Genomic DNA, 13,531 nt, shown 5'->3' with positions numbered 1-13,531 from the left:
TCTTATTTCCTTAGATAAATTTCTTTCAGAAGTGGAATCACTCTATCCAAGGAAGTGCCACTTTTAATGTATATCACCAAATTGCCCTCTTCAGATGTACCATTTTAAACTATGTTGTTTTAGTTTTTTATTTTCAGTAGACTTAAATTTTTTTGAGTAGTAATATATTCATCTGGTTCAAAAATCAAAACAATACAAAAAGGCATAAAGTAAAATTTTGTTCCTGTCCCTATACCGCCATCTCTGCCCCCATTTCCCTCAGGGTAGTCACTTTTATTATCTTCTTTTGCATCTTTTCAGTATTTTTAACACACATAGGCAAATATGTATATGTATTATTTTCCTCCCGTTTTTACAAAAAAAGTAACATATAATACACACTGTTCTGTACCTTACTTTATTTGGTTTGACTGCTGTATAATGTCTCCTTTGTGAATATTCCATAGTTTTATTTATGTATTCTCCTGTCTAGCCTTATTTGTAACCTGTGTCTTTTCCGCCAAATCAGGCCCAAGTGAACCATGATATCTGGCCCTGTAGCTCCACCAAAATAGGAATAGGCAGCTGTATCTTAATTTCCTAGACCTACTGCCTGGCCTGCTATACATTTTGACTTTGCCTTCCAGAGAGTAGCTGGCAGTGTCTGAACTATTCTGAATCTAAGAAGTGAGAAAATTATAAAAGTAGTTTATCTTCTTTGGAAGACCCAGTGGCTTGCCCAAAACCCTTACCTTTGACTGGGAGATATTTTCATGTTCTAGTTTAGGAAAAGAGCACCCCCTCCATTCTTATCCAAGGGTTGGAGGCCCATTACTTTTTAAGAAATTTAATGTCACAGAGTTCCAGACCCATTGTATGCTCCCCCAAAAGGCTCTAAGGAAGAATCCTTCCTTGTCTCTTCCAGCTTCTGGTGGCTGCAGGCATTCTTTGGCTTGTGGCCACATGTCTGTTTCCTTCACTTGGCCTTTTCTGTATATTTTCTCCTTCTGTCCAGCTCAAATGTCCCTCTGACTTTCTCTTATAAGGACACTTGTCATTGTAGTTAGGGTCCACCCCCGTAATCCAGGATGACCTCACCTTACATTCTGAACTTAATTCCATCTGCAAAGACCCTTTTTCTGTAGAAGGTCACATTTGCCATGCTCCAGAGCTTTGACGGAGATATATCTTTTGGGGATAACTAGTCGACCCACTACAGGCTTTGACTTCAATGCTCTGATTCCAGAATCTCTTCTCTGCTCTTTTACATCATATACTGTGAAGAGCCACAAAGTCCGTTTTCTCTTCCATGTGATCTTAAGGACTGGGGCTTTCTTGCTCAGTGTTGTATCTTCGTTGCCTTGCACAGTGCCTTGAGCAGAGAAAGTGCTCAATAAAACGAAGGGCCTTATCAGTGATTACGTATATGAAAGCAGTTTTCTGTGCCTCTCATTACTTTTCTCCAGGCTGAATATCCCTGGGAACTTCAGTTGTTTATTACATGAAGTTCAGATCACCCCTCTCCCTATTTCTGGTTGCCCTCCTCTAGTATTTTATAATCTCCTCAACCTTCCTCTTAAAACATGCCTTCCAGACTGAACTCTAGTTTAGATCTAAGCAACAGGGTAGAATAGGACTGTTAATTCTCATGATTTGTGTACTATATTTCTTTAAAGTAGCCCTAGGTTGTGTTCAGTTTAGAGCAACTGCGAAAGTCATTGCTGATCATTAGTAGCTAAGGACATTAAATTATTTTTCCTCCCATACTAGGAGCTCTACTTAGTCATTGAGTTTTTAAGGCCAAATTCAGCCCTCATTCATTTTAATTAATTTTGGGGATGGATTTTGAGTTTGGAAAGAAAATGGTCCAAATATCACACAATGGGGTTTAGTAGATAGCATGAACATATTCATGAATAAATCCAGTTTCCCTTCTCTACTCCAATTTGTTAAACCCATGGAAAAAAATTGTGTGCTATGAGAGAGATGTATGATGATCCAAAACAACTCCTTCAAGAACAAATCAGGATTTTCATGACCAAATCTTACAGAAGAGAACCTTTATAATTTTCACCCCTTGTGGCATGTCATTGGTAGAATCTTCCTTTATTTTTATTTTTTTTGTCAATCACATTTACCATCTGCTTGTGTTAATTTTCATGTACTTGTACCTTGAACAAATTTATGCTGTTGGTGTTGTATGTGCTGGAAGTTTCACTACTGTCAAAACATGTTTTTAAAAGTAACCCATGGGTTTTAACCAGTGCAATCAAGATAAATTAGATTTTATAAAAGCAAAATAAACCTTAATATTTAGATCAGCAAGGAAATGTGATTATGATTAACTTGTGCCCTTATTTGGCAAGATAGTACTGGTACCTACCAATACTTTTCAGACTATTTCTTTTAATTAATTACTTTTCTAAACTAGGGGTTAAAACAAGGAATAGATAATAATGTCTCAGTGGTAGACTCCATGACTTCATTTACTCCGTTATACTTTCTGCTGCATCTTTTGAAGCCTTGGTTTCTTCCAATAGGAACATTTGAAGGGAAAGATCCTCAGTTGGAAATTCTTCCTCCTTGCCTCTTACTTGGCTACTAATTCTACTTAGGCCTTAGATTAAATGTCTCTTCCACAGGGAAACTTATTCTGACTCATAAGACTTGGTTAGTTCTTACCACATAAGCCCCCTTAGTATCTTCTACTTCATTTGCAGCCATCATTACATCAGTTTTTTTTTTTTTAAATACAATTTTTAAATGATTTAAGAGAGGGAGAGAGAGACCGAAACATCATTGATGAGAGAGAATCATTGATTGGCTGCCTCCTGCATGCTCCCCACTGGGGATCGAGCTCGCAACACGGACATGTGCCCTTGACTGAAATCTAACCTGGGACCCTTCAGTCTGCAGGCCTGTGCTTTATCCACTGAGCCAAACTAGCTAGGGCATTACATCAGTTTTAATTGCCTTGTTAATGTTTGTCTTTTACCCAGACTGTAAATGCTAAGAGGCAGGGTATGTGTCTGCTGTCAACATTCTACCGAGTTCATTGTTTGGCACTTGTAGATGTTTAGTAAACTTTTGAACTGGTGGGTCAGAGGCTGAAAAAAGTCATTAAAGGGCTTATGGGAATAATAATTTTAACAATATTTCCATGCGTGTGTGAGTGTACATGCTAATAGCAGTGAATGCCTCTTTCTGTTTTGTGTGTGTGTGTGTGTGTGTGTGTGTGTGTGTGTGTGTGTGTGTGTGGTGGGGGTGGGTGTTACCACTGCATCAAATTACTGAAGTAGAAAGAACAGTTGACATTCTGTTTTCAAGTGACCATGTATTTGACCCACTTCTTCTCTAGTAATGTCATCACGATTGTATCTCATTGCTGTGGGTTCTTGGAGGCTGACAGGCGGAACAAGTTGCTTCATCTCACAGTCCTCATATGTCATACAGAACAGCTTGCAGATTCTTATTATGTGAATGAAATATGGAGAGAGGGATATTTTTCTTCCTGGGATATCAGGGTAATTGAAAGTAACCATATCAGGGCACAAGGGGAAAAATAGACTGCTTTTGTGAAGGGCAACTCTTCGGCTCTCAGAACTGTCCCGTCTTCAAGTACAAAGGCCAGGGAAGTGTTTCTTATTATCAGAAGGCCGACATTCCACCAGAATATTCTTTCAGTCAGGAAAATGCCACTCACTCACCGCTCTGCAGCTGCCTGATGAGTTAGTTGCCACCACCATTGCCTTTGGAGGCACATCCCAAGGGACCCAGGGCTCAGCCTTATGTGCTCTTTAGCCAGGGAAGAACACTGTTTCAGTATTCCAGATCAATAAACTGTGCTAAAATATTGGAAATGTGCTATGAAAAATCATTAACCAGAGAAATTCTGCTGTTCCTGAGTTTTGGATCATAAGAAATAAATAACATTTGACTGCTCTAATAGTTTATATTTTACAAGCTGAGCCCTGGTGAAATGGAATATCAGATAATACTGTATCAATGACACTTTGCCTTCTAATAGTCAGTCCTGTAGATATAAATTGAGCTTTATAGAATAGGTTTAGTTCCCAGGAAGCTTTTTACTTGACACTGGTCAGAAGTACTAACATCCGATGGAAAGCACGGCACTACCCAGCAGTCATTCAAGTCATGACTTAGTTCTATTTGGCGATAACTTTAAAATCACTTAGTCGAATAAAACTCTAAAGTACTGTAACTGCCAGGTTGCTTTATCTAATTTATGAAACAGAGGCAAAGGAATCAACAATAACCCTCCATTTGCCATTATTAGGTTAGCTATTATTGGAGCTGCAGAAAGTATATAACCCTTTACTTTCTGTTCAGTTGAATTTGGTTACTAAGCTTTGATGGAACTTTCATTTAACCAAATGCCTTTGTTTACAACAATAAGCATGTTAAGGCTTTTGTGTTCTGAATCTGATATGACCGTTTTAGTATGAGCCTCCTGCAAAGGCATGTTAAAGTTACAGATTCTGTTCGTTTGTGTTTTGTCAAACATTTTCAGTTCAATCCAGGTAGAGTCTTGTTTTTCTTACTAACTTTAAAAAATTCATCTTTTCTTTATAAGGCCTCTACGTTTTCAAGAATATAACCAGGCATTAACAAATGTGAAACTACTTCTCATAGCAGCTCCTTCAAAATTGATTTTTCAAAATTAAATAAGCATCTGGTGGGCTGCAAATGTTATATGCCTGATATTTAAGATATTTTGACTGTTGCCAAAAGGCATCAATTCTTTCATGCTGCCTCCCTGGGGATGCCGTCATATGCCACACTGTGTTGCATGGAGCACAGGCTCTGGAGGGCGGCAGCTTGGATTTGCACTTTAACTCTACCATTTACCTGCCTGTGTTCTTAAACTTCTTAGGGAAATCAGTTTTCTCTAACTGTGTAATAGTGTCCATACTACTTATCTAATAAAGGTGGGAATGCATGTAATGCCCTCAAACATGGGATTATTGTTATAACTTTGTGTGTATGTGTGGCCACATTCTACATACATGTTGTTGACTGAAACATTATTGACTTTAAATTAGGTTATAATAGTAGAAATGCTGTTATCCTTTCAGGATTTAATGTTCTGGTATCATGGCCCTATCTATAAGTAACATGGAGCACAGTTAACATTTCGTATCTATTAGAAGCCACAGCTTGAAGATATATCACCAGGAAGATTTAATTGCTGAGATTGGAACCCATGAAAAATCAAACCCATATTTCAAATAAGTCTTACTTTTAAAGTGGAACTTTATTTAAATTCCTTCCAGTTGGTAAGTGGCCAAACTTTGGGTTGCACTTTTCTTCTGGATTCCAACAAAGAAAAATGGCCTTTCTGTCACACATTTTTCCCTGGTTGTCATTGACACTTTGCTATTGTTTGCTTCTGAATGCAGAGAGAAGTTCTAGGTGGTCTGGCTGTTCTTTCGTAGCGAGTATGTTGAAGAACACTACGCAGGTTCTATCCTGACATAATGTGTGTTATTTTTTGTAATTGAAAATTCTCATTCTAGAGACTTCTATAAATTTGGGGCTTGCCTTCTCAAAAAAAAGTCTATGTAGCCACTCAAAAAAAGTCTATGTAGCCACTTTAAAATGTTTTGGGAGTACGGTGGCTGGAATGTTTGTTAGAATTTTCTTCATACTGTCCAGAAATATTGAGGGCTTGGAGGCAGTGGAAGAACAGATTTAGGGGAGGTGGGAATAACAAAGTTTTATTTGCTTCTAAGAACTTCTTTTGCTCATTTACTTTATAGAATAATATTCAAATCTTTGTCGAAACTTTTCAGATTCTAGTAACACAGACCAAGAAAATATGTTTAGATCTCTGATCATCCTATATAATAAAAGGCTAATATGCAAATTGACCGAACGGCGAAACGACTAGTTGCTATGACATGCACTGACCACTAGAGGGCAGACACTCAATGCAGGAGCTGCCCCCTGGTGGTCAGTGCGCTCTCACAGGGAGTGCTGCTCAGCCAGAAGCCGGGCTCATGGCTGGCGAGCGCAGTGTGGTGGTGGGGAGCGGGCCTAAGCCATCAGTTGGACATCCCCGAGGGCTTCCAGACTGTGAGAGGGAGCAGGCCAGGCTGAGGGACCCCCCCACAAGTGCACAAATTTTGTGCACTGAGTCTCTAGTATTTAAAGAAAAAGCAAATAGCAAGAGATGGTGATGGCATCAGATTTCATTTTTCTTTTTTCTTTTTAAAGAGAAATCTTTTCCTGAAACCACAAAAGACACAACAGCATTATAAATGTTTGAGCTTAAGCAAGGAAGAGGTTAGAAGGATAGGTCTGAACCCCACATAAAAAACCACTGTACTCTGTTGTTTCATTTGGCTTCCTAAGTAATTTTCAGTTCTTCAAAGAGTTAATGCTTTCCTAATGTTTAGCTTTCTCTCCCTAAGCTATTTCTACTTTAAAGATAAAACCCTCTTTGTGAAATGGGTAATCTCACTGATTCTCAAGCTGAAGTGCCCAGATGGAGAGCAGCAATTTTCAGTGAGAACAGGGACGCATGACTCCAGGGAGCTGCCTTGTCGTGTTTGGTTTTTACACCTTCTCAAGTTTCCATGGCCTCTGTGCAACTTTTGTACTGATTGAAGTTCATGTGATTTTCTGAATCATCCCTTCTTTGGCTACATCATCCGCTTACTTAATGTATTACCCTTTTTGGAGAGCCGTTTATTATTTAAAACATAGAAAATAAACTTCTTACAGTACTTGCACCATAGTTGCCAGTTCTATCTTGTCATTCGATTTTTCAATCCACGATACAGTCCTTTGGTCAAGATACAGAATTTCTTCATAGTAAAATTTTATGTTGCTGCATTAAATACAGATACACTTTCTGTTAACTCTGTAACCAGATAGAAAAAGTAACCTGATTTGTGTGGTATAATTTATCAATAAAGAAATGATGTATATTTTTTTAAATTCCTTCAAATTGACATAAAAGCTAGGATAAAGAGTATTTAGATATGGGAATTAGACATATATGTCCTTTCCATTTAGAAGGATTCCTACTGACATTATTTGTTAGTTTTTGTTTTTTATTTACTGACTGTTTCCCATATCTTTAAGCTTCTCACTAACTGTCTTGCTCTCTTTGCATCTTTTTATCTTTACCTCTGTCTTTTACATCCACATGTTTGGAGTAGTGCATATAGGTTTGGAGCAATCCACACTATCTCACCCAGATTCCTTCAGACCACTAACCCACAGAGGACCGGTAGGAAGTCAGGCTGGGAGATCAGGCTTCTGACATTGGTTTCCAGCAAATTTACATGGTTCTTATGGGGTTGACATTTTTCTCATCATCTGCACCTTCTTCTGTTGGCTTGAATAATTAGTCACAGTAAAAAGAAAACTTCTCTGGCTGTGAAAATTTCAGCAAGCAAAAATGTTAGGCCCTTGTGTTAGTAGAATGCAAAATAAGATAGCATTTAAAGACAGTCTCTGCTTCTACATCCTATTGACGATGCCACTCACTTGAGTCAGGGATTGGGGACTTACTGAGATATACCATCTGGCAAAATACGAAGGCCAGTTTTGTGCCAACTGAAAGCTGCATCAGTTCCAACTCTTGTGTACTTTGCACATTATTGGACGCCTTGTAAAACGTTTATCACTTTTTAATTAGGAAGGACTAAGGGATTTTACTACCCCAGAGAAAATGTCAACAGCCCAAAGACAGAAAAATTATCCAGTGGGTCATAAGGGGCAGAGGTATTTAAGTTTGAGCTTGCACAGGAAACATGGACAGTTTCATACTAGTGTTTTTGTTGGGGACTTGTGTCCTTGATCTGTCTGGGTGGAACCGGGGGCCTGGTCTTTCTGCTATTCTGACAGTCCCCCAGCTTGTTTCTCCTCCAGCGTGGCCAGGCCTGGAAGGCACATGCCAAGAGATCAACTCCGTTCTGCTTCTTGGCCTATCATGTAAACTGTGGCCCTTCGTGTTCATTAAAATGAAAATTTGTCGAATGGAATTTGCCTGACTGGCAGAATAGTTTAAATGTCAGATGTTGTTAGGCCTGGATGTAAATATTATGTTTCTATTGTTAATTAATTTCAGTGCCTCAGTACCAGTGATCCAAAATCCAATTTAGTCTGCAATAGGCCTATGGATAAGGGCCAGAGATAATGAATGCAGAGAGAAAAATGTATTCAGAGTTTCCATTGTATCTGGCAATGTCCTCTTAGAAAACCAGCAAATGTTGGTGTGTCACTGTACTTGAAGAGGTGCAAAACAGGACAGAATTAAGAATCATTGTCTTCTGAAACCTCTCAAATGTTACTTACTGTCACATCTGTTTCACTGCTAGCTCCGAGTCTGTCTCAATGTCAAAATTCCCCCAAATGCTAGCCTGTCCCCTTTCTGTGAATTCCTCCACATCATTTCCACCCCTGAATCCCTGTTAGGTTCACAGCTCATTTCAGAGCCATAGAAATGAGGTATCTAGTTCCATAGCCCTCCTCATTTCTCTGCACTGTTCATTTTCCTCCCCCTTTCTTTTTCTTCTCTTTTTATCCTTTGTTTTGGTCCTCAGGCTCAAAAGCCTCTCTGTCTGTCTGCCACTGTTCGTTAAGATCATTGTGCTTCCAAATTGAGCTGGTGGCTGAATATCATTCAGAACAATGTTGCTAGAACTGTTTGCATTAAAAATGGGCACCGAAGTCTTGCCACTGGGCCCAGACCTCAAAACTGTTGTTGCAAAGCCATGAGCCAGCAGGCGTTTGTGACTGCCATTCTCGACCAATATTTTGTTGAATACATTTCTGTGAATGTGGCATCTTACCTGGCCACGTCTCTGTTTTCAAAGGCAAGTGGGTGTGCCAGGCAGAGGAGGACTGATTAAGACCTTGGGAGGCAGGACTAATGTGGTCCAGTGGTCCAGTGTTCAAGGCCTCTCATTTGATTTCTGGGATCCCAGTCCATGCCAGCTTCATGCTGCCCTTGTGATTACGCTGGCTGAGAAGCAGGGAAGGGAAGATGAACTTTGGTGTGCTCTGAGTTTTCCTGTCCAGCAGTGTGTGTCAGGTTAAAAATGAGAGGGAAGGAGGCCAGAGAATCTTCCAGATGGAGAGTTCAGAGGAGGGCACATCCCTCTCCACAGTGATGTAGCTGGGCTGTCCGAGCATCGGGCCAGGAGCCAGGAGCACAGGCTGCCGCCTGCCCTGCAGTGGCATCGCGGCCTGGCAGGATGGTCACTCTTGGCTTGGGGTGGGGACATGTTCAGATAGGCACACAGGCCACGTGGTGGAGGCACAGCGTTTACTCCGAAGGCTGGGGCAGTCTGCTTGGAGGTTTCGCCCTTCATCCTGGACTCCCTTTAAGAATGCATTCCCCAAGACTTGTGGGCAACTGCAGAAACCAAATGGGGAGCTGGTGTTCTCCAGCCGCTCTGCTTCTTTGTTTAGAACGAGTCAGCATGTCAGAAAGGCTGGAGGCAGCAGTGGCCATACATCTGGGATGGACGGCATGTGGACAGCAGCGTCAGGCAGCAGGGGTTTGGTGAGGACACAGTGCACTGACTGTCACTCACTCGCCACACCTCTCGGTAGCTCAATTTTGTAACCAGTTTTAGCATTCATTGAAAAGTGTTCAGTGTGGATGCTCCAGGAACAGGATTTTACTCAAATGAGAAGTATATTTTAGACTAAGGCCATCTGAGGTCTATATAATGATGGCATGATAACAGATGAGGTTAAACACTGAATATCTGGTTTGACCTTCCTTGAAAAAGGATTATTTTAACATTATGTCTACACAACCTCGGTTCCTCTCTGAGAGGACCCTCGTTTTCTCAAACTCAGGTTACATTAGAGTTTGTGGGGGGTCTGTGCTTTGGGAGCAGAGCTGTTTGACTTGAAATGTCATCCCATTCTGAGAAAACATACTGGGGCCATGTTACGGCATCCCTGTGCAAATGTCACATTGTCAGAGTGTCTCCCCTGGGATTAGAGCAGCCATGGTACTTCCCAGTCCTGTCTATCTGGTCCGACAAAGCCACTGACTCCTCATGGTGAGGCCGCCAGCCTGGCCAGGGTCATGCTCCCCGAGATTTCATGGAATTTGATTTGCATCTAGCTCTCTGAATGTTAAGATGCTAATTATTGGCTGATTGCTATTCTGCTCCTCAGATGTCACCTAATGATTTTCCAGAGCTCATGCTACTTGGAACATTTGCTTTTCTAATGTTTGACAAATATGACAACATTGTATAGGTGTGGCGATAGTGTGTTGTGTTTTGCATGTGTGTGTGTTCATGTGCACGTGTGTGTGTGTGTGTGTGTGTGTGTGTTTGTGTGTATCTCAGGCCCCAAGCTTGTAGGCTTCTGTAGACAGAGACCTTTAAATGTTATGAAAGTTTAGAGTACAAATAAGAGAAGGAAGAAAACAAGAACAAAAATAAAAAACAAAACTCACCCTAACTGAAGAATTCTCAGTCAGTTTTCAATTTTAATAGTAATGCAAACTTATAATAATCCCTTATTAAGAAAATTTTATGTACCTTATGTACCAGAGGCTGTGGATTCAATAAGAAACAAGATAGATGCGGTCTGTATCTATGTCGAACATATGGTCTAGGAAAGACTTTCACATACATCTTTTTAATATATTAAAGCATCCATCTTATATAAAAACTGCTGTTTAAAATTTTAACCCTACTATTTGGCTCCTGTAAATGCTTTCTTGCTTAAATAATAAGGAAAATAAGACTACTCCCACTTCAGAGAGGCCATTAAACCTTCCCAGGATGAAATTATCAGTGCTGGCAGCAGGCCAAGCCTTTGGTTGAGGTCTCAAGGCCCCAGCACATAGGGGCTCTTTAAGAACTTGCAAAGGAGGCCGGAAACACCCCATATTTGGGAGACAAAGTAGGTAAAAACATATAAGTAGGGAAAATTCCTCCATGTTGGGGCCCAGAATTTGAGAGACATTTTCCTCTGGGCCTGCGCGTAATAATAATAATAATGATAATAATAATAATAATAATAATAATAATAATAATAAATGTAACTCCATCTCTCTAAGCATTGCTTGGTTCTTCTCCGGTTTTCTGTAACAATATATATGTTTTTATTGATTTCAGAGAGAGGAAGGGAGAGGAAGAGAGAGAGAGATAGAAACGTCAATGATGAGAAAGAATCATGAATGGCTGCCTCCTGCAAGCCCCACACTTGGGATCAAGCCTGCAACCTGGGCATGTGCCCTGACCAGGGATGGAACCATGACCTCCTAGTTCATAGATCAACTCTCAACCACTGAGCAATGCTGGCTGGGCTCACATACATTTTGACAACATGAATCAGTTTTCCAGGTGAATAACAAAACTAAGAATTATTCTGAACTCCAAATATATCAGAGTTTCACAAATTCTGACAATACTCCATAAGAAATACATATAAATTGAAATAAAACTTCAGAAATATATCTCTGAAGTGTCAGGTTTTTGGGGTCTTTGCTGCTTGTTCTTGTGAGGGTTTAAATCGGTATGTAGATTCTCAACTCCATGTGTTTAAAACATTCATTTATCATCAGGTAGTTTAACCAGGGCTATGTTTTCCAACTGCCTGGTTTTCACTGATATGTAGAAAAAGGCTTACGAGGCTTCTCTTAGTTGAAAATTGGCTATCATTTGAAAGAATGCTGTAATAATTTGTCTGCCATTAATAGCTCACTGACCATGGCCTAAGAACCAAAAAGAGGGCTGAATTTATTGTGTCTTCATTCTTGTGTCTTGTCTTCATTTCTGAGTGAACATATTTCTTTCCTAGGTATGTAGATAGTTGTTAGACTTAAATATCAATCACCAGTCCCTGAATGTGGCCATCAAGTCAGGTGAGAGCTGCAGAAAGCAAAAATGTTGCCTTAAGTAAAGTGAGGTTGGATGGCTCCCATAGAAGATGAATCACAATCAGAAGAGGTTTCTATAGTTGAAAAGATGTTGATTTAAATTCGGACTGGTTTTTAAAGGAGTTGGGGGCTGGATAATGGAGTGAGAGACTTGGGGTTGGTAAACATTTTCTGGGTGACTATCTTCTGAAAAAGCACCAGGAAAAAGCAGTGTTATTGGCCTGTACTTCTCTGCTTCTACGTTTATGTTTTTAGGACAGCTGAAGCCCAAACCTATTTGGATTCATTTAAATCTAATCTGTGTCTTGCAGGAGGTCAGACAAAGGTTACAGAGTGTGTCTGCTCTAGAACAAAATGGGGATGAGTTACACATGAGGGGAGTGGCAGGTCGTATAATGCATTGTAGCTGCAGGTGAATTGTTTTCATGGCTTGTAGAATTTTAGGTCCTTAGATTTTCAGGTCAAGGCAAACATGGGAAAGAAGTACTTGTTTGAGTGACTCTTACTGATGTTTGTCCAGAGAGGTTGGCACTTTGGGTACTAGAACAAGAGTTTTCTGGATCCTGCCCTCCTCTTACTCCGGTGAATCTTTGGTGCTGGTATAGAACCTGGGGCTCACAATGAATGGGCAGGGTGAGGTTGGTTTGAACATAAAGGCCATAGGTTTGAAAGAGCTTAGACACTAATTAAGGTGATAAAACATACACAAAGGAGAAAGCAATATTTTAAGACAACAGTATGCATGTCTGCCCCAGGTCTTATATGCTTAAGGTGAGACGAAAGCTGCTTTAAGACCAGTCCCACTACCTTTCCCTTTCGACTTTCTGGGAACCTTACTAAGTACTCTTTCCCACTCTTTTGCTTGTAGTCTCTTTGTCTCAACTGGATCCTCTCATCACCTTGACACATGCTCAGGCTTTTTTTCTGTTTATAGACTACACAAAGAAACCCTCTTTCAGTCTTTTTCCTCCTCCAGTTGCTATTCTCTTGCCCTTATACCCAGACGTATCTAGGATTTGTCCTCATTCAGTCTTCATTTTAATGATTTTCTCTTATATCTTAACCAACTCCAAACTGAATTCTGTCTCAATCAGTCCACAAAAACAGTTTTCATTGAGTTTCTCAATGACCTTCATATTGGGCATTTTTAGTACTTATCTCACTTGACCTTTCTGTGACACTTAAGGCTTTTGTTTTACTTCTCTGGCAATTTTTCTCTCTCCTATATGGTATTCATCCTTCTTGACACACTGTTCAATGTTGAACTTCCTCAAGGATCAATCCAGGGCTCTCTTCTCTTCCTACTTTGTACTGCTTCCCTGGACCATCACATTTATACTTACAAGTTCAGTTATTTTCTACTTCGAGATAACTCACCAATCCAAAACCCGCTCTCTGAACTACAGACACACATATATCCAATTCCCTACCTGGACATTACTTTTTTTTGTTTTGTTTTGTTAATCCTCACCTGAGGATATTTTTCCATTGATTTTATGGAGGGAGGGAGGGAATGAGGGAGGGAGAAAGGGAGGGGGAGAGAGAGAGAAAAAAAAGAGAGAGAGAGAGAGAGAAGAGACACATTGATTGGTTGCCTCCTGCATGCACCTGACTGGGGCTGGGATGGAACCTACAATCCAGGCACGTGCCCTTGACTGGGAATCA

The sequence above is a fragment of the Eptesicus fuscus genome, chromosome 18, assembly GCF_027574615.1.
Source record: "Eptesicus fuscus isolate TK198812 chromosome 18, DD_ASM_mEF_20220401, whole genome shotgun sequence".
NCBI classification, from domain to species: domain Eukaryota; kingdom Metazoa; phylum Chordata; class Mammalia; order Chiroptera; family Vespertilionidae; genus Eptesicus; species Eptesicus fuscus.
The sequence above is the reverse complement of the archived record's forward strand: the minus strand, read 5'-3'. Positions refer to the sequence as shown.